Source organism: Cryptomeria japonica, chromosome 8 (assembly GCF_030272615.1).
Source record: "Cryptomeria japonica chromosome 8, Sugi_1.0, whole genome shotgun sequence".
Taxonomy (NCBI): Eukaryota; Viridiplantae; Streptophyta; class Pinopsida; order Cupressales; family Cupressaceae; genus Cryptomeria; species Cryptomeria japonica.
The window spans coordinates 429,320,463-429,342,679 of record NC_081412.1 but is presented as its reverse complement, the minus strand read 5'-3'; the positions used below and the strand labels follow the sequence as shown (position 1 = coordinate 429,342,679).

Sequence of the window (22,217 nt, the reverse complement as noted above, 5' to 3'; positions counted from 1 at the left end):
TCACTAGTAAAATGTTTCACTTAGAGATAAAGAGGTAATTATTTTTTACAACAAATGTGAAAAGAGAGAATGACTTATTCAGAAATGATGATAGGAGTGGACAAATGATGGAAAAGAAGAAGACAAAGGGTAATTGTTTTCACTAAAGTGAAAATATTTACCAAATGGCAAAATGTGTCAAAATGATTATTCTGGATAATGCAGATTAATTTAAATTTTGAAATTGCAATAATGTATTTTTTCACTCAAGCAGAGTTGACAAGTGGGTGAATGTGAATAGGCAAAAGTACATGAAGGAAATTAATCATAAAGAATTATTCATGGGAGAGCAAGGGGAAAATAAAATTTTTCTATAATAAAGTAAATAGTTATTTTGTGTCTTTTAATTTTTAGGTGGGAAGTCAAATAATTTTCTATTTTAAACAAATAGTTTTATTCAAAGGTTGTAACGGTCTAAAGAGCTCCCTTAACATTATAAAAGGGAAATCAGGATCTGTTGATGTGTTTCTTACGCACATGCGAACACAAAATAAAATACCATAAGCATCTTATCCTCTCTTGAACAGAGTTATTCGTATGCTGAAGATTTGCCTAAGGATCAATCGAAATAACTCCAAGGTTCCGGTATGTAGGGTCTCTACGTATGGATAAGCACAGTTTGGTCTGATGTGATTATGCTGGATTCACAAAGGGACTTACATTCGAATGCTTGAATGCTTGATTTGTTGGAACTCGAGTCCTATCTACTAGCTGGGAGATAAAGAAATATCAAAAGCATAGGGTTTAGAGAATCTATTCTAGGACCTAGAATGTAAGAATATAGATGAATGACTAGGTGGAGTCCTACTGGGCTAGGTCTCACTATCAAACCGAACAATTCGACACCAGCTTAGTGCAATCTTCTAAGGGAATTTGAAGATGTTCAAATTATCACCATCAAACACTGATCACCATTCAAGTTAATGCATAAACAATGGACGCATAACAATTTGAAGTTAAGCTCATTCAATGCCTGTTGACCACGCAAGACTCACTTACAATCAGTAAGAGGCTAGTGGTATGGACTAGGCGGATTCCACACAAGTGCATTCAACAATTTTCTCCATTCAATCTAATTATCTACCATTTAATATGAAGATCCGACAAGAAACCATGCATATAGCAAAAACAACACATTTCACCATAACTTCAATGAAAAATGAGGTTTATTTACAATTTTGGGCAACAATCTCTTGCCTTCTCCTCCTACTCTATTCTAATTGCTATCTAAGCTTCTATTCTTCTATCCTATTCACAAACTATTCACTATTTTATAATTATTAACTATTAACCCTTACAAATGAAGAGCTTGAGCCTTTTATAATGCTCTCAATACAATTCAATGGCTTAGATCAATGGTCAAGATTTTACAATGAAAACCCTAATTAGGGTTTGTTACAACAAACTCTCTTTAGCCAATGTGAAAATTATATTCCATGAATGTGGACCAATAGGAAACAAGGGTAGGTACATTGGAGTTTGTGCCTTCATGCATAAGCATGGTTCACCAAATCTGGGCATGTTGATGTGGACCTTTTTGACTGGAGGAATAGTGACTGGGATGCCACCTTGTTTGGCACTTGTGCTTGGTTAAGGAATGTTGAGCAATATCTCTTGATACTCAAAGTGATGATGATGAGAAGAGGACTTTGATTAACTCTTCTGAAACTATCTGCCTCTTCGATCATGTTCAACGTACCCTTGCAATGACCTTGGTTGATCCTCCTTCGTCCTTGATATACTTGATGAAACGTGTACCTTTCCTTGACTCCCTTGTGTTTGCCTATGAGATCCTCTTGAAGAGGTCTTCCTTTGACCTTGATGTTGAAATATTATTCTTGAGATCCTCGTTCCGATCTCCCTCCAACCTGGTCTTTCTGATTTCTTTCTTTTCCTGCTGTAAAACAAACAAATGAACATCAAACACATATGATATATAGTTTATACAATCTCTTAATTTGAAATAATCTCTGATTTTATGTGATTTGCAGGTCCGATAGGTGCAGGTTTAGGGGAGATTGTCCTTTGCTTGAGCAAATTTGCTCTTGCTATGATGAATTCAGTCCTTCCTTTGTTGAATTTTGCTGCTGTTAGGATGTACTCTGCCTCTTAAAGTGGCTGATCTGCTTTAAAATTTCCCTTTTGAGACTAAACTTTGGATTATTTTGGTGCCAAATTGCTTACAATTTGATGAATTCGCTTTGTCTTGTGGGCAATGTACATGACTTTAGCATGAATTCGCTCTTGTACCTTCGGAAGGTACATGGTTTCTCATTGATTCGCTCCTGTACCCTTGAGAGGCACATGGGCGATTTTTAATAATGCACATAATTTGAACACAAATTGATGAAAACTAGCTCGTGTAGAATGATTTTTAGGAGGCTTATAATGTTTGAATGTTTGAATCATATCCAAGAAAGTTTTCAAAACGTTTTCGTTTGCAAGGTACCCACTTCTAAGACAATTCGCTCCTGTCCCTCTGAGAGGTACATGAGCGAATTAGCCTTTTGCTCAATTCATGCCTTCATTTTGCTTATAACTTTATCTCTCAATCCTTCTTTCATGAAAGTCATGTCACTCTGCCTTCAAAATTGCTCAAGGGTGAGATTCACTCAAGGCCTTAGGCGAAGTACAAGGTCTCCTTAAGAAGTTCGCTCCTGTCCCTCTGAGAGGTACATGAGCGAATTTGGCAAATATGTCTTAGGCTTTGACAAAATACTCATTTCTCTCCCTTGCTCATGCTGTTTTAGCTTTGGATCATCCTAGGAAAGCACCTTGAGATAACTCTGCTTGGAATTTGGGAGCAAAGTCTATGTTTTAGCAGATTCGCTTGGGTACCTTAGCGAGGTACATGACCTCTTAGGTAATTCGCTCCTGTCCCTTTGAGAGGTATTGGAGCGAATTTGGCATTTTGGCTCAAATTCTTTATTACTTTATGATCAAAGTTTGTTTTAATACATCTTCAAAGGCATGTCTAAGTCAATCTCTCTCTAATCAAGGCTTCGGAGCATGAGTTTGATTCAAATTGGAAGCAAGAGGGAGGCTTTAGAAGAATTCGCTCCTGTCCCTTTGAGAGGTAAATGAGCGAATTTGAGCTTTTCAGTCAAATTCCTTTGTTCTTAGCTCCATTTTCATCAAAAAATATCAAAGTTATATCAAGCTAGAGACGTTGGGAGGTCCTAAGGACAAGACTTCATTCCAACTTGCAAGCAAAGCATTGATCCATCTTAGTTCGCTCCTGTACCTTGGAGAGGTACCTGAGCGAATTTCTCCTTTCTTCCTTTCTTGCTTGCTAACTGGCTGGCTTATGAAATATTTTGAACCCGGTATTTCACACTCTCAAAGGCACAAGGTTGAACTTGGATAATCACTGGAATGTTTCAAGTCTCAGATCTGAACCTTTATATTGCCACCTTGGAGGTCAAACTTGCTGAGGAGTGACAAATTCGTTGCCCTTTCAATCACTGTTGAAGTATCAAAACTCGATATTGTGTTTCTTCAAGCCTGATTTCAAAAAGAAATCTCCTTGATCATATTGTGAGTGAATCAAATTATCTTTGGAGTGATCTTTGATGACTAAAATGCCAAGATGAATTCTTTGATGCGAAGGATCAGGATCTCTATCGCAGAATTTGAACAATTGCTGCTGTATGCATTAACTGGGTGAGCCTCATCTTCCCTTCCAAGTATAGTTATAGTTCTTCCTCTTACATCGTTCGAATACGCCTCATGACCTCAGGTTAATGAGCAGTTTTCTTAGTAATTTGCCAACCTTCATCAATTTGGTGCTTTATTTGTAGCAGATGATTAAATTGATCAACTTTGATCACTTAATTGCTCCTCATGAAATCGGTCCTTAAGGCTTGATTTGTGTAATCTCTTTTGAAGCAGCTTTGTAAGCTTCATTCGTACAATCTTGGACTTATACTGAGCAAGCACTCATCAAGGTCACTTTCTTCTTTGAAAGTTGATCCCATTGTATAGATGCAGCCTATATGATATGAATTCACACATGATCTTCACTTAGATCTGAATTGAGCTGAATCTGTGATTGAATTGTATGGATATCCACCACTCTTCCTTGTTAAAATTTGCATTTCTGAGTTCTTTACTCCTCCTGTATTGAATGTGAAACCTGAATTCTTGATTGATCTCCTTCGTTCCATGCTCCATGCATCCTTGCTCCATTAAACCTGGAAACAAACATATTTTGATCAAGATACTAGAAAGAGAACAATGTTTTTTCTAGATCTGGAAATAAATTTCGAATCTGATTTCCCTTATTTCTAATATGGATTTGCTCCTTTATGTTGTTATTTGCTTCTGCTCTTTTATACCCTGATTTTGAATTTGCTTTGATTTACTTCATTTGAATTTAAATCCCAAATGGTTTTGGTCTAAAGGACACGTCTTTAATTTCAAGGGCCAGCTTCCTTATCATTAACTCCACACCTTGCAAGGAAACGGTGAGGTGGATGCTTTCTTCTTTTCTTTTTTTAAAAAAAGGGAGAAGAATAAAATACTCTATGCCTTGAAAGAACCTTTTTTAAAATCTCCACTTCAGATTTGGTGGGGCCCAAACAATATGTGGCATGGTAATTAAAAACACTTAAAATCCCCAAGCTAAAGCTCGGTGGGTCCCAGCAAGGAAAGTCCTTAAAAATCTTATTTGATTCTCCATTTTTGAGTGTGTGTGGGGCCCAAAGGATGATGAGAGGAATATAGGGGAAGTGGTAAGGGAATGCTACTACGTGGAGAGAGAGGGGTGATGGGATGTTGGAGAAAAGGGGGACATAAGGGAGATAAATGATGGAAGTAGGAGATACGTGGGGTAAAGAGGTATAAGAGGTAGTGGATGGAGCTAGGGGAGGTTGGGGAATAAAATGTAATGGGAGGTATAAGGGGGGTAATGAAAGGGTAGAGGGTGTGTAGGAATTGGGATAGGAGGTATGGTGGTAGGGGAATAGGATAGTAGATGGGTAGGATAAGGGAGAGGCAACGAGTAGGGAAATGAAGATTTTTTAGAGAATATGGGTGAAGGTAGAAGCTAGCTTAGGGAAATAAGGTAGGTAAAGGCTATAATGGATGGGGTTAGGATAGGCGAGTTTAGGGGAATAAAGGTAGTAGATGAGGATAGTAGATGAGTAAGGAGGTTGGGATGGGGATATATGGGGGTAGTGAATGAAATTTAAGATATGATAGGAAAAAAGGAAGGGTAGTATTAGGTTGGAATGTGAATGAGGTTAAGGGATGGGAGGGATGAAAGGAATGGAGGGATGTTTAGGAAATGGAAGGTAGGTTATGTAGAGGGTAGAAGTGAGTGGGATGGAAGTGAAAGGAGGTGGAAGTGGTAGTGATCGGGTGAAGGGGTAAAGGTAGGAAAGGGGACGAGAGTGGTTGAGTTTGGGCACCCATGGGTAGTGCTGGGAGAAGTGTAAGTGATAAAACCTTGGCTGGGCAAAGGGGGCATCGAACCTCAGTGCATTTGAAAGAGACAAACTTGATTAACTTCTGTCTTCCTGACCTACTATACCTCTTCAATGTGAAGGTTAATAGCAAAGACTCAACACTAACCTAGAACTAAGCTAAGAAGACTAACCTAGAAAGCAAAAAGTGGGGGTCCTCATTTGCAATGGGGTGATGTGTGAATACCTCACAACAGGATCGAAAATAATGGAGTTAGAATTAGAAAGGACAACTTTAAGAGGATATTTTTTTTGAGTATTGTATTATATCAGAGTTTTTAGAGAGAAACAAAATACTTTGGGAAGCAATACACTGTACAACCTTCTTGATATAAGGCAATGGAAATGATGTCTCTGTCAGTGTTCTATTATTGGTATCAATTGTTGTGTTGATATTATCGATAATTTATTATTTGGTTGTCTCCAACTTGAGGTTTTCTAATCTTTTAAATCAATATATCAAGTATATAGTTGGTTTATCAAAACAAGTTTATTGTTGTAGTGTGATTTATTTGATCGGTTCCTGCAAGTCAGGATTAAATTCATTCAATTAAGTCATAGTGATTTGAAGATTTCTTTTGGATAATTGAAGTAGAACTTGGTAATAAACTTCCCTACACATTTATGCAAGTCATAAATATTTGAAAGTGCCGACCAATTTGAGTTACAACCATTAAGAAGACACATACATCATCATGACTTTGTTGCCCAATGGAAGGAATGCATTGATGATTTAAACCCTAAAAAGATGAACTCTTTAAAACATCACATTTATATACAATTTCAGTTTCAGTTGTAGAGATAGAGGAAGGAGTTAGTTTGTATTCAATTATCTATTTCAAATGTTCATGCCAATTTGAGATAGATTGAGGATGGTTTAATTACAATCATATAAGAAGTTGTAATCTACTTAAGTTATTGTTATCACAAAAGCTTGCACCCTTGCTAAGCTATCAACTCAGCAACCTTGTGAAACATGGAAACAACCCTGAAGTGTGGGACCTTGCACGAGGGGGTTGAATCTCCGGAGAAGGCCGACTTCCTTCTCACTCCAGGTGCAGGTGTTGAACCAACTCAACACTTTAAAATTAATTCCTTAGCCTACCTAAACAAATTTTAGAGGTTAAGGGAAGAGAGAATGCTTGAAATAAAGGGAGGTGATGCACCAAGAAGAGATTGTTCCTCTCCCCACCCGAAATGGCACAAGGAAACAACTGAAAAGCCCAAGAGATGCACAAACTTCAATTGCATGAGTGACCCAAACTCATGTGTGGAGGTTAGAATTTTCTAAGTGTCAAGAGGGAAGAAGGATTCCCACAAAGTCACACTTAGAAAATAAGTAAACACAGCATGCATGTGAAAAGAAACCACAAACATACACTTATAATGGAGGTAAGAACACATAAACATCATACATAAGTTGAAGGAAGGCAAGAATAGAGATTTTCAATTAATCATAAGGCCAAATGCCAATCTTACAGTTGCAGAAATGCAAGAAATAATTACAAGTCTTGAAGAGAAGAGAAGAGCATAAGAAAACTCAAGGCAGCAGGGAGAGAACCCTTTACAATGAGGCTTAACAACCTTATATAGAAAAATGGCTTGCAATGGTGATCATGACCCCTGCATGTCAGTCTGGAAGTGCAGGGAAGTGCATGCACTTGGCTTGTACATGCAAGCAACCTAGCCATAGCTCAAAAGGCAATTCTAAGGAAGGTGGATTGACTAACCTTCCAAAGTCAGTCATGACATAAGTCACCAAGCATGGCCCCGTACCTTCCTTGATAGAAACCCTGCCAAAAACACTTAATGCACCCTTGTGGCTCTACAAAGAAAGTGCTCAAGTCACCAAAACTGTCAGAGCATTAAAAGCCTTGAGTGTCGATCACACCATTTGGAAGTGTCGCCAGGAGACTTCGGAAGCCCGGACTCCCGAAGTGAGGAAGACAAGGGAAGGACTTCGGAACCTTGGGGTTCGGAGTTCCGAGATAGAAAGGAGAAGAGAAGGGAAAGACCTTCGGAACCTCGAGGTTCCGGAGTTTTGGAGGAACTAGAGAGAGAAGGCAAAAGGGGACGGAACTTCGGAACCTTGGGGCTCCGATGTTTTGGGGAGAAGGAAGAAGGGGGAGGAGGGGACCTCAAAACCTCGGGGTTCCGGGGCAAGGCAAGGGAAGGGAACTTCGGAACCTCGGGGTTCTAGAGTTTCAAAGAAACTAGCAAAGGAACTTCAAAACCTTGGGGTTCCGAAGAAGAAAGGGAAAGGCTAAAGAGGAGGGGAACTTCGGAACCTTGGGGTTTCGGAGTTCCGGGAAAAGGAGAAACTTAAGAGAAGAGGCGAAGGAGAGGAAGGCTAGGAACTTCGGAACCTCGGGGTTTTGGAGTTCCGAAGAGGGGAGGAAAAAAGGACAAGGAACTTTGGAACCTCGGGGTTCCGGAAAAACTAGGGAGAGAAGGCAAAAAGGGGAAGGAACTTCGGAACCTCGGGGTTCCGGAGAAGGAAGAAAAGCGGCTAAGGCAAAAAACTTCGGAACCTTGAGGTTCTAGAGTTCCGGAAAAGGAAGAAGGAAAGAGACAAGGGCAAAGAGAAAAGAACTTCGGAACCTCGGGGTTTCGGAGTTCCGGGGAAGAAGAAAAGGCCAAAGGAGGAACTTCCTCCAGACAAGGCAACACTTCACACTTCATGATTCTTCTCTCCTTGATCAGTTGGGGCTGCGCTGGTCCATGGAACATATCTCTGATCGGTTCTCACTGATGGACCAAGGATGTCATAAAATGACAATAGTTATCAAAAGGTACACCCGCCTTGTTATAGCAGAACTTGAAGTGCAGGAGTAATCAATCTTTTCGAGGATTGAATCTCGTTTGTTGGCCAAGATCTATTATCAAACTTGATCATAAAATCTGGTATATTCTTCGAATTTAGCAATCTGCGGTCTTGGGAACCAACACACAAGAATAGAAATAAACTTAAAATTGAAATATAAAAGAATATAATTAAATATATTTAAAATTTAATTAAGTTAATGAATTGTCAAAAGGCATGAAATGATAAGTTGGGACTCTCCCAAATATGAGGTATAAAAGGGAGATGAAAACTCATTTAAAGGGGGGGAAATATTGAAAATCCGAAGTGCAGATCAGATTTAAATAAGAAGTGCAGATCTAATTGTGAAAGGTTGTGTCCCTTTAAAAGGGAAGAAATAATGAAGAGTTGCACTCTTTCAAAGCATGGTAATGGTGAAAGGGTGTGTCTCTTGCCAAAGGGCATACATGATGAAGAGGTGTGACCTCTCCCTCACATTGAGAGATATAAAGGAATCAAAAACCTCCAGTAACATCACCATCAATGAGATCAGATCAGAACTTTTATTAAGTTACAGGCAGTAACATCCTTGTTCTTGGTGTCATACTTAATGAAAGACTAATAGGAGCCTTGAATTAATTATTGATATTCACATTTAATTATGAGCAACCAATAATGATTGCAAATTAAGGATATCGCTGCCTTAAGGGAGGACAATCAGATCGAAGAAAGATTAGTTAAATTAATGATAGGATCTTCAAAGCAAAATATCAATGATGGTCGGCACAGCTAAGCAACATCGAAGAAATGAAAGGCAGCGACCTTTCAAAGGGGTCGCTTCCACTAAAAAAGTCATCACCACTGATTGGTGGCCCTCCAGCATGGCGGGAGGGGAATAAATAGCCCTAATCATTCGGAGAAAGAACATGGGGAAGGAACGTTGGGAGAGAACAAGGAAAAAGGGATTGAATCTGCAGCTACAAGGATAAGACAGCATTCTGGTATGAAGTTTTTGTGCATAACTCTGTTAATATTCTCTGCATATTATTATGAATAGCAGACCGTCTTTAAGACTATCATTGCGTGTTATCTCCTGCACTCATTGTGTAATCTAATATGATTAGTATGATGAAATGTGATGTTATCACCTGTGTATTATATCTAATTTTTGGAATCAACCATGTTTAAGACTACAACAGGGAGAACGATTGATAGGGCACCCCGACAATATGATTTATGATAGGGAGAATGGCTGATAGGGCACCCTGTCAAAATGATTTGCAATAGGGAGAATGTTTGATAGGGCACCCTGTCAATTTGACTCACTCAAGGGAGAACGGCTCATAAGGCAACCTATCATTGTGGCTTGATTAGGGAGAACAGTGGATACGACGCCCTATCAAGTATAGCTTATTTCAGGGAGAATAGTTGTTAAGACACCCTGACAAGTTACCTACTCCATCTTGATTGGTTCAGATTTCCTTTAGTTATAATCTATAATTTGGAGCTTTACATTTGCAGTTATTTATAATTATAAATTGTATTTAGCCTCACCAATAATTGATCTTCCTTTACTTCATATTCTATCTATATTTCATAACTCATAGGTAGTCTCTCCTTATCTTATTGATCATAATTAGACATTCTGTATTTTGTAGTTAGTATGTTGTAATTATTAATCACTTATACATTAAATTTCTAACTTGTTGTAGGGTTTCTTATTTTGAGAAATACAAGTATCCCCTCTGTAACCCACCCTTAGCTGTTAAGAATCAAAATCTAGGGTAAACTAGGGCATTTCACAAAAGGGGACATTACATTAAAAGAGGAAACTTAGGAGGACCCATAGCTGAAAATCTAAAGAGCACAAAATAACTCAAGGTACAATCACACAACACAACCCCTCAAAATTTACTCATTCAAAGAACCCCCACAAAGCAATGATTTGGCACTTTATACTAAGTGTAATTACAATGGCCACTTGCAAAGAAAAGGCAAAGTGGATTTCTGATTTTAATGATTACAATTGCCACAGTTAGGCTATAGTAGATTCATATCACTATGCAAAAAACCAAACTGAAAACTGTGCATTGCAATTGCCAAAATAGGCCAAGTAAGACCATGTGCTGAAAGTAAAATTTCTGATCATAATGACTTCAGCTTGATAGAAGTACTGAAATTTACGGGAAAAATTATGCATTTTAAGAAAAAGGCTCGTCAAAAGGAGTCCATATGAGCTTGAATGAAGCCTTGGAAGTTGCAAAAACTAGTATTACTTAGTAACACCTGTGAATAACTCAATTTTATAAAAAATCTAGCAACCATAATCATTAAATAACTACACCATTGTGAAGAGCACAAAATTCTAGCCCAAATAAAAAAAATTGATTGGAAAAAGGAGATAAAATGAGCAAGTTATGAGTATTTGAAGTTGAACTGCAAAATAAAAAATTTATTTGGGGCATTAGGCAAAAGTGCCCTTTGCTAATTGGGCAGTTTTTACGGCTGACTGTATCCATACAGTTGGTGACATGGTTAGCTGATTGTGCATGTATGGTCAATGACATGGCTTGCCACATGTCAGGTGGTGTGGTGCTGATTGAGTGTTTGACCGTGTCAGCATGTGTGAATAATAAACTGCTGCATGCCCTGTTGTTTGGGCTAACACGACAAATGAATTTTTGCCATGTGTTGTTGCAGTGAGCTAGGTTCTTTGTGATGTGGTGGGGCCACATGAGGTGGCAGGAGGGCCATGTGGCGCTTGATGGTTTGTGCCGTGTGGAGCTCAGTGGGTTGTCACAGTTGTTGGAGGTGTAGAAAAGTTGGTTGGGAAGTATGCTGCCAGTAGGTACAGGGTACCCTACGTGCAAAGTACGATCTGCAAAAAAAAGACATTACAATTTTTTTTTTGTTTAAAAAAATCTTTACAAAACTGTGTAATAAATTCAGTGAATATAAAATTTTTAATTTTTTTTTAAATAAATACAAAAATCGCAGAAATAATGATTGTTTTTTTGCAAAAAGTAAAATTTCATACTGCACTATAATAATGATGCCCATATTGCCATGGAGGGAAAACTTTTCTGAGGGCTCTGGGTGAAGTGCTTTGATTTTGACAATTTGACAATCGATAGTGGGGTTTTTGGGCCTTATGAGTGCAATGGAAGGGTCAGTTTTGGCCCAAAATGCTCAGAAATTGCAGTTACCTCCTAGAGCTGGTAATTATTGACCACCTTCAAACCCTTGTAGATTTGGCCTCTGGTGTTCAATTTGGGTGAAACAAAAGATAAAACTTTCTTGAACGTTTTTAATCCAATGGTGATCTCAGATTTTACCCAACAAGCACAGATTTTGACCTACAATTCAAAGCCACTAAAATAAAACCCCCAAAATTTACAAAATTTCGCTCGAAATGACTAATCAAAGGCACTCAACAAGCTCTGATACCATGTAAGATTTGGCTATGGAGATAGCCACCCAAGATCTATAGGCCTAATGGAAAGCATAAGAACAAGAGATAATCAATATAATAAGAACAAATTTTATTCTCATCAAGAATGCAATAGAATTTATGAATGTTCAAAGGAGACCCTTGGTTAGGTAGGCTAGGGCGAGACATAGGAAGGCATAAGATTATAACGAGTGTCTTAATCTTATGACAATGAGACAAAAACGATAACCTATCAGCCAAAAAAGGTGGAAAAGTCATAGTGTGATAAGTGCACAAAAGGTGGAAGTTCTACTTAAGGTTGTCAAGTGATAACGTGATAGTACCATTGAAAGTGGGAATCTTCCTATGTTGTTCCTAAGCAAACTGTGGATCATGGAATTGCTTATTCAATCTATTTCATTGTGATAGAAACAAGAGGTTCATATCCATTATTTTCTTTGCATGGTATAATGCATAATGAAATCAGATATGTTACTTAAAATTTTCAAAACAGGGATAGTAGGGGATGGGATGATGACTTTTAGGGACGATGATTTTTCAAGACATTTCTTTGGATGGTAGGGGACATCAAAGAGCATGACTGTATAAAAAATAGGGAAAATTTAAAATATATAGGGAATTTTAAAATATTAATATGATAACATGGACAAAGCATTCATGTATAATGCATAATGAAATCAGATATGTTACTTAAAATTTTCAAAACAGGGATAGTAGGGGATGGGATGATGACTTTTAGGGACGATGATTTTTCAAGACATTTCTTTGGATGGTAGGGGACATCAAAGAGCATGACTGTATAAAAAATAGGGAAAATTTAAAATATATAGGGAATTTTAAAATATTAATATGATAACATGGACAAAGCATTCATATATGCATAATTTATCCTTAATATATAACATTTGTGTTGAGTTGAGAGTTTATGAGTCAAACAAATTAGAAGATGTCAAAATTTAATTCATATTGCTTTCATAATTCATTGTCAATATTATTGTGATATGAAAATTGGTATACAAGTTACAACAAAATGCCCAAAGGTTGCAAGTTTCACTTTCAATTACAATATGAAAATACAAAAAAGGAATTACATTGCTGCCCCTCATCCACATCTCTCAACATTGCATCAAAATCGGACTTCTTTGACGAATGATTTCCACTATGAGCGTCTGCCACATCCAATGGAATCCCATCCAATCCCTCTTGTGCCTACTCCTCATCAACTTGGGTGACGTCTTTGAGATCAATATCCCATCGTAAAGCTGGAGTTTGCCAATATTTTGAAGTCTAACGATTGTGAAGATGGAGAGCACTATGCACGACCACAAGCTTCTTTGCTTATCTAGCGGTAAGTATATTCCTCTTAATGAAGTGGCTAAAGCTATATGTTGACCAATTTCTGTTTGCAACAAAGGAACTAGCAACTTGTGAAAGGCAAGCATCCTCAACTATGGTTCAGCCTTCGTGTGCCATTTCCACCATCCAATAGGGTTAGTTTGAGCTAGGTTAGTTTGAGATAATGTAGCTCTATCTATCTTTGTCTCTAGTTTACTAAATGTTGAACCATGAAGATTTGTGAAGGCAAGCCACTTTGTGTGAAGTATTGTAGACTCCTTAATTGAATACATTTTTTGAAAGGCCTTCATTAGCTCTTATTTCACCTCTCTATCATCACAAGGGCATGGGGAGTACATTGTGTTCCACCTCCACATCACAATGGACTTAATATGTTGCTCATATAATCCCAAAGTAGGACCTGTAGTCAAAATTGTTTGCTTTATCTTTCCAAGCATGTTGTCAAATGTTTCATATATCTCTTGAAGACTAGGAGAGGTTGTATTAGCATATCTAATGATATCTACAAGAGGTGAAATGAAAAAGAAAACATATCTGCAAAATGGAAACAAAATTTCAAAAGAACTAATTGACAAGTTAGAAACATCAAAAGTTGAAACATAAAATAATATAATTAAAATATTAAAATCATAAATTTAATATGAAAATCAGCAATTTAATGCTTAATTTTTAATAAGATTAGCAATGTCTTACTTTAGAATGGACCACCAATTTTCATCAAGGATTAAGGATCCTTTGCTTGATGGCTTTTCCTTTAGTATAGCTTGAATCAAGCTATTTACTCCACATTGAATTCACCATCATCAATTGTAGAGGCTCATGCACATTAGACATCCTCTCTAGGAAAATGAAGTTACTGGCATATTTTGTCTCAAAAAGTTTGAGAAATTCCTTATTTGACAATGTCTTGGAGAGAGCGAGGTGTGGTGGTTGCAAATGAACATTTGATATGTCAAACTTTTTTCCATCACTTGCTTCACCCTATCTATTTTCCCTATGTCTTTCAATGCATTGTTCAATGCATGAACACAATGTGGGGTCCAAAAGATGTGCTTGTAAGCATCTTCCACCACCATATTAGCCAATTTGCACACACATTCTAATTCATTGACTACTTGTCCAACATTTGAGACCCCAACCTCCTCTATGTCCTCTCTCAAAATACTTTATTGGATTTTTTCATCCTTATGCTTCCCTGAACAATCCACAACTCTAAGAAAATAAGAGCCAGTTGGGCATGTGATTGATATTGATGAGTGACCGATGTCTAATATTGGTCCACTCATCCATCACAACAGAACAACTTGTCCTGATCCAAGTTTGCCTTATATTCTCCATTAGCAAATTAACTTTAGAATATTCTTTGTCTAGGAGTGTAGTGTGTAGGTTATGATCTCTAGGGGGTACAAATGAGAGACTAATATAGGTTACATTTTTGGTCATTTATTTAAAGTAAGAGGAACCAACAACATGAAATGGGATGGTAGGGGCATAATTTTTTTGGCTATGGAAGACTTTGTTGCATCCCATGCCTACACATTAAACATACTTGCATTTGTCCTTGGCTTGTCACTACCTGTAATGTCCCCACTTTGGAATATGATTTAATAATAAAATTAAAATACAAAAGAATAAAAATAAAAATATAATTAAAATACATTTATTTAGTACCGATTAATCATCCATTTATTTCTCTCAGCAACATAATATGAATTGAATCAGTTAAACAATATAATATTAATTAAATTAATTAAGCAAGTATTTTTATAAGATTCCTATGTTACTAATAACTGAATCTTAACCTAATGATGATTAATAAGTAAATATGAATTCTATTAATAAGTAAATATAAATTGAATTAAAATGAATTCAATTAATAAATAAATATTGATTAAGTATTAAACTATAAAAAGTAATTGTGTCTCCTAAGAGTCACGATAGTGCAAAAGAAATATTACTAAGAAGAGGACGTGACTCTCAGTAAGTCACGTCTCTCCCAAAAGGCTGTGGGTCTACCTTTAAATTTGGACCCATTACTTCTCACGGAGGGGAGTTAAGGAGAAAGGGAGGTATAAAATAAGGAAACTCGGAAAATAAGGAAAGGAGGAAATAGATAGAAGAAGAACAGAATCAAGTCTGCCAGGGAAAACAGAATCGGGTCTGCCAGCAGAAATAAATAGGAGACAGCAGTGGAAAAGTAAGTAGAAGTCTAAGTTCTCATTTAATATTAAGATATAGCAGTCAGTAAATTATAATTATATTAAAATCTATCTGTATCATTAAATATAACTGTTGTATCTTAATGAAATGAAATGCATTATTATGATATTAATTTGAGAGTCAAATTATATGAAATTATTCAGACAACATTAAAATTACAATACTGTTGACCGAGCAAAAAAAATTACAATACTGTTGGAAATATATATCTGCACACAAGTCCAAGAATACAAAGTACAATCAAATACAGTTTACACAAATTATTGTAATGCTGTAAATTCATATAATGCTAATAACATAAGTAATAATAAATTGCCTGTAATGGAATAAATGATTAATATTGGTACAAGTAATACTAATAGAGACATTGATGATAATCCAATATAAGACACTAATGTAAACTAATGTAAAATGGTAATTATGTCAAATATAATTGGTTATCATCATAAGATGGATTGAATAAATATAACAAATGATTCATTGTAAATGAGGGACCCCTTCTTAAGTACGCCACTTCATAGTGGATGCCTAACACCTGCCACATGGAGCCAAGAGGGGTGAAGCATCTTCTCTTGGGCTTAAGAGAGAAGGCAGTTGTGATGAGGGGGAACGGCAATAGAACACCTTGTTGGGTACGCCACTCCATGATGGATGCCTAACACCTGCCATATGGAGCCAAGGGGGATATGGTATTCTGCCCTCGGGCCTAGGAGGGATGGTTTCTAGGACACCCTATCCAACTAATGGACTAAAGGAATTGATTACTGACTGACTTAAAACTGACTCTATATAATAATCTGATATCATTAAGGAAATATAATAATCTAATTATATTCAACAATTATAATTCTAACAGTCATTAATATAGCAGATTTGATATCATTTAATATAATTCATATTTCAGTTTTCAGTATTTTTTCATATTTGTTCTCTAATTTTGTTGCAGAAAACAATATACAAAGGTACGCCTATAAAACCCAATTACTTATTTATAGATTTGGCCAAATTTAGGTTAAATTAAAGTGTAACTAATTAGGGGACACTACACTACCACTAATCTTCCTCTTTTTTGTTGTGGCAATATCACTAATACCTATGTCACAAGGTTCAAGTTCATTTTTGTGTTCGACAATAATAAAATTTGGGTGAAGTTTGGCAAGAAAAAAATTCAAAAAAAAAAATTGTGATAAAATTTGCCTTAAATAAATTTGATTTAAAAAAAATGTAAATTGTAATTCCATAAACATGAAACAATATTATGTTAAATTTGAATACACTATGCCATTTATTGCATAGTGTGATGGTCAAATTGTGGCTTTGTTGTTGTTGCCACCAAGGTTCAAACCTAAGTTACCGGTTCTTCCCTATTTTGCCTGGGTCCGAGTCCTGGTTCATGCCCGGTCCTGGTTCACCCCAGGTTCGACCTCGGGTGGAACCCAGGTCAAACCCAGACAGACCCAAGCCCGTGGGTTCCCAAAAATGGGGCCCACGAGTCATAAAAGAAAGAAAAACAATTAAAAAATAGTTTTTTTAATAGTTTTTAAGCATGTAAACCCTAATTCACCCCTTTATGATGCATTTCATGAATCAAAACATTCATTCAACTCATTCTATTTGCATTTTTGAAGATTTTTTCTCTACAGCCAGGTTTCTTAGTTTTTGCATTTTTCTTCGAAGGTGAAGACTACAAAGGTGTGAGACATGCATCAAAGGCATAGGAATCACTGGAGAAGGATAATTTAGCCATCAAAGGTGAGCGAATATGATTTTTTTTTCAAGTTTTCAAGAATGTTTCAAGTTTTTTTCAAATTTTCAAATTTTTTTTTCAAGTTTTTTAAATTTTTTTTAAAGAAGTCTTGTATATATTTTTACACTTTGTATGCATAGTATGGGGTCATAATGCCGAAATTTTAATAATTTTTTTCAATAATGTTGTGTTTTCTCTTTTTTATTTTAGGTGCACTATTCATATAATCATACATAATGGCTGGAACTGGAAGTTCAAGTGCAAGCTCTAGTTCAGTTGCCCATGTTCAAACTGAAAATAACCCCTTTAAAATTGATCAAGATTCACCACTTTGGCCGTATACAACAATGGTCAAGCAAGTGTCTGGTGGTGGGGGTTTTGTTTGGCAATCTAAATATTGTGGCACTGAGTATACCAGCTCATACTATCGATTGAAAGGCCACCTTTGTTTCATCCCCGGGCGTGGAATAAATTTTTGTAAGGGATCAGATGGCAAGGGGTTGTCAAAAGCTCTAGTTTTGGAATATATTAGAGAACAAGAGGAAGTTGATAGGAGAAATGGCAAAGCAAAGACTGATCATCCTCTTGTCCAGTCAAGCTTGAAGACTACGAGGCCTTCTAGTAGTATTGACTCCACAAGACCAGTTGGTTCACAATCCTTTCATGCCAAAACCACCAGTTGCTCCACTAGAGAATCAAAATGTTGTGGCTTCACGGAAAAGAGGCCCATTGGATAATGTCTTCAAAAATGAAATGAGAGAGATTGCAGATTAGAGCATTTGGCGTTGCCTTTATGGCAATGGGCTTCCTTTCAACCTTGTTAGATCACCTTACTTTCGGGACATGGTACACACCCTTTGCAACACACCTTCTGATTATGTTTGTCTAGGGTATGAAAAGGTGAGAACCACCTTATTGGCAAAGGAGAAAGCATCCGTAGAGTCACAGTTGAAAGTCATCAAAGATACATGGCCGGAAACAGGTTTGACCATCGTTTCTGATGGATGGAAAGATTGTAAAAATAGGCCATTGATCAATGTTATAGCAGTGTGCCCTAAAGGGGCAATGGTTTTGAAAGCGGTGGATTGTGAGGGGCAAGTGAAAGATGCAAGTTTCATTGCCAATATCCTCATAGAATGCATTGACATGGTGGGGCCTGAAAATGTTGTCCAAGTCATAATGGACAATGCTAAAAATTGTAGGGCAGCAAGGACTATAGTGGAGGCTGCATATGGTCACATCTTTTGGACACCATGTGCAGTCCACTCACTCAATTTAATCATGCAAAAGATTGGCACACAAATTGACTGGGTAAAAAAATTGTACGCATAGGGTGAGGAGATTTAAATGTTTGTGACTAATCATCATATGTCACAAGCCATTTTTAGGACCTTCTCCAAGTTGGAGTTGTTGAAGGTAATTACTAATTTAAATTTTATTTTTTAATTTTTAATTTTTTATAATTGATATATGTTGTGTATTTTTTTATGTCATGTTAGGTTGCTGAAACACGATTTGCATCTCACACGCTCGTCTTAAGACGACTTGTGAAGGTGGGAGAGGCCTTGAGTTCTATGGTCATCAATGAATTGTGGAGTGTATGGAAGCACATGTAGACAGAAAGAGCTCTAATAATAAGAGCATTGATCCTTGATGAGAAATGGTGGGATTATGTGGAATATGTTTTGAATTTCACTGAGCCCATCATGAGCATGATTAGGTATGTTGATACTGATCGCCCATGTTTGGGTGAGATTTATGATGACATAGATTGCATGGTGGAGAAATTAAGAGAAGTAATAAAAAGAAAAGTAAATGACCCAATGGAAATAGTTTTCAAAGTTGTGCAGAATATTATTGTTGACTGTTGGAACAAGATGACCACCCCCTTACATCTCTTAGCATTTGCTTTGACACCAAAATTTTATAGTGCAGAGATGCTTGCAACACCAAGGAGGGTGCCACCATATAGAGATGCAGAGGTTGCTTCTAGTTATAGGGCTGCCTTTAAAAAGATATATCAAGATGAGGAGACAAGAAATGTTGTGATGAGGGAGTTTGACCAGTTTGTATCCACAAAAAATCATGATGTTGTAACTGTCAATGCTAGATATGGGATGGATGCTGATGAGTGGTGGTATGTAGTTGTACATGGTCAAGGCTCCGTTTACTTGCAGCCTCTTGCAATTAAACTTCTCTCCCAAGTATGTATCTTTTTTATTTTTTATTTTTATAGTTTTCCAATTCCATTTGATGCTATCATATTTTTTATTTTATAATTTATAAATTTCTAATTATGTTTTAACTTTTATTTTTAACCGGTTGCAAGTTCTTCTTCAGCTGAGCAGAATTGGAGTACGTACTCCTTCATCCACTTAGTCAAACGTAATCGTTTGGGTGCAAAGAGAGCTAAGGATCTGGTCTACGTACACTCCAACCTTCGTTTGTTGTCACATAAGGACCCTGAATATAGTGTGGCTTCAACAAGGAATTGGGATCTAGCCCCCAAGTGTGCTGATTTAGATGCTACAATTGCACAACTTGCCCGAGTCTCTATAGACGAGGCAGCTATGGAACTTGAAAGAGACATGGCTAGTGGGAGTGGCATTCCATTGGATAGTGGTTCAATTGATGCTGAATTTGAACCACTTGATGACCTTGGGCTTGGGTTGGATGCTTCAGATGAAGATGAATATGGAGTTTAAATCCCATAGATGGCTTGTAATTTGAATTTTTATTGTGTCATGACATTTTCACATATTGAAACTTGAAGTAGTTGAAAATTGAAACTTGAATATTATCTTTTTTTGCAAATTATGAATATGATATTAGACTTTAGTTATTATTGATTACATTTGCGATATATGAATATTTATTGGTGTTTGCAATTATGGATTTCCGATTTATGAATCAGATTTATCATTTATGTATGGAAAGTCACATTGTATATTTTATTTCTGTATGGATTGTATGTAATTTTGATGTTTGAACATATATATGTGTACGGATGAACCCGTACCCATACCTATGATTTTTTTTTGGCCGAATCCGCGGATTCGTACCCGAATCCGAACCCGAACCTGAATCCGAACCCGAACCCGAACCCGAACCCGAACTTAGGTTCAAACCCTCGTTTGGCCATTATGATTGTGGGCATTGTGCCCTTGCTGATCCCTTGCTGATATAAATATCATATTATTTTAAATATGTTAAATTTTAATATCATATAAATAACAATTTTAAATCTAAATATCTTTTAAATAATAAATTTTAATGAAATAAACAATAAAACAATTCAAGTCGAATTTCAAATCACCCTCCAAAATGTAATAGAATATTACAAATTTGTTCACTACAATATTAACTTGTTAAATGAAACTAATGACAACTTAAACCAAAAAAAAAACAAAAACTAAACTTAAAAGGTAAAGATAAAATAACGGAGAGGTGTATTTTAGATAAAAAGTAAAGTGTCTTCATTTTATTTTGAATGCAATATCTCCGCTTTTAGGGAGATGTTTTAGGTCACACAACTTTGCAATAGTGATTAGTTGGCTCTATCTCTATTCACTCCAATTTGGAAGCAAATGGTATATTCAATATTCCACATCATGAATTCTTCAATTTGGAAATGGTGATCGACATTGGGTTATGATGCATTAGCATATTGAATGGGTTGAAGCTGTTTGGGTGTGAGATATGCTCTACATTCTGGAACCGGATCTCGTTTTCTTGATTTATTGTTTTTGGCTAGCCTTTGAAATGCACCTGATCGTCGCTCATTGAATGAGAACGACATCATGAAGAAGGTTTTCTATTCTATACCATCAATTTAGATCGGCTAACCATATTCATGATGTGACGTTTTGTGATGCAAGAGGCTCATGACAAGAGTTTCCAAACTTTTTCAATTCGATGATAAGGCTTTCTGGAAGTGCCAGATAAGGACTCCATTGAAGTAACCAAAAAGGGGGCTGTGATCTATGCAAATGCATTTTATAAAAATTTTCCATATGAATTTTATAGCGAATTAAAATGATTTTTGTTAATTTCCTTCAAGTTCGCCAGATTTAGAATTTTTTGTTTGATGTTTGGTGAACATTGTGACATAGACTACTACCACTACTAACCATGGATGGCATAGGAATAGATGATTGTCCTATAGAATGTATTGGTACGATCACACCTTTAGTCCTCATTTTCACCTCCATGCACAATCTATGAGCCTCTACCTTCTCATTCTCCTTTATGTCTAGACAGACCTTAACTCCACGACTTGTAACATCCAATAAATGAAACCATACCCTTGTGTAGTTCCCTCTAAAATTTGTCTTGCAAAGGTGACACAACCACACCTTACTCCCCTCCAAATTTTTCTTTTTGGTATCTAGAGCTATCACAAGTTGGAGAAGATTTTTTTTTGGGATAAAAGGGCCCTTTGCAGTAGGTTTCAAGACAATGGAAGGACACTAGTGGCTGTTCACCTCCACCTCGAACACTTCCACACTCTGATGAGGTTGAAACTCATACACATTTATTTGAGTTTCTTCCACTTCATTGTCACCATTGTCATTCTCACTGCTGCTCATGTTTTTTTTGATATTTAATGCAACTTTAAACTGAAAAATGAAAAAAAATGAAAAAAATCAGACATTTCTTACTTCAAGCTTTGAAAAAAATTGCAAAAAAATAAAAAATGATAGAATTACTTACCTCTTTGAAGAAATTGTTGTCTCACTACCAATGATGCCCTAGATTCAATCTCTTTTCCAGATGCTCCTTCAATTCCTGCTAAAAAAAATTGCTTTTCCATCAAGCCGTACCTCAATATTTTTGCACAAACAAAAAATGCATTTGCAATGAATGGAGGTTGGATTTCTTTGTGTAGGGCAAGTTGGGGCACACAAAGAAATAATAAAATATTAAAAAAAAAACCAAGTGTTTCTTTTAAATGGATATTTTTGGTGGGAACGGCCAGGTGTCCTCTTTTATCTTCTGTCATGTCACCATGTTTCCTATGTTTTTTCTTTTGTGGGGGGGGAGTGGGACAGATTGAGGATGTCCCCTAGGCATTTCTCCTGTCCTTGGGACATCTCGGAAACAGGGACAGGCCGAAAAAGGCTAGGGACGCATCCC

The 22,217-nt window shown here is 36.7% G+C and overlaps 1 protein-coding gene across 3 annotated transcripts in view; it reads left to right on the top strand.

Annotated features, from left to right (window-relative positions):
* Positions 1-22,217, top strand: part of LOC131067848 (protein GFS12) — a 241,869-nt gene that overhangs the window by 93,988 nt on the left and 125,664 nt on the right. The window lies entirely within an intron of this gene.